The sequence below is a fragment of the Myotis davidii genome, unplaced genomic scaffold, assembly GCF_000327345.1.
Source record: "Myotis davidii unplaced genomic scaffold, ASM32734v1 scaffold569, whole genome shotgun sequence".
Lineage (NCBI taxonomy): Eukaryota > Metazoa > Chordata > Mammalia > Chiroptera > Vespertilionidae > Myotis > Myotis davidii.
The window spans coordinates 508,187-508,878 of record NW_006299876.1 but is presented as its reverse complement, the minus strand read 5'-3'; positions in this window follow the sequence as shown (position 1 = coordinate 508,878).

Sequence of the window (692 nt, the reverse complement as noted above, 5' to 3'; positions counted from 1 at the left end):
AGGCACAGGCCGGACTGAGGGATTCCGGCCCCCCTTCCCCCGGTGCACAAATTTTTTTGCACTGGGCCTCTAGTTTGTAATAATCAAAAATTTGTAAGGCAAAATCAATAATGCTCATTAATGTCTGGTTCTTATTAATCATTTCCACATAGGAACTTATTCATGATAAACAGTATGGAGAAGAAATTCAGAGGCCATAGAATCACAAAATATGAGCACCTTCCTAAAAGAAAAACAAAGATGCTTTTTTGATTTAAAAAATCAACCCCCAAGATAGTGTTACATTGCACATGACCTGCCAGTTAGAGAAGTTATAGTCTTAGCAAACTGATAGATCCTTAATCTTTCACTGAACAAGTCTTGTGACTCCATTTAAATGCATGTAATCAACACCCCTTTAAAATAGCCTTTTGAAGTGTCTTAGCTATAACATTACATACACCCCATCTTCCTACAAAGATTCTAAGAGTTTCTTCCCCTCATTATTGCTGTTGTTGTCTGAGAACTTTAAGAGAATGTTTGACAAAACCAAGATGGCGGCATAGGTAAACACCGGAGTTTGCTGCCTTGAACAACCACTTCAAAAATACAACTAAAAGACGGAACAGACATCATCCAGAACCACAGGAAAGCTGGCTGAGTGGAAATTCTTCAACTAGGAGGAAAGAGAAAAACACTGAGACTCAGAGGAG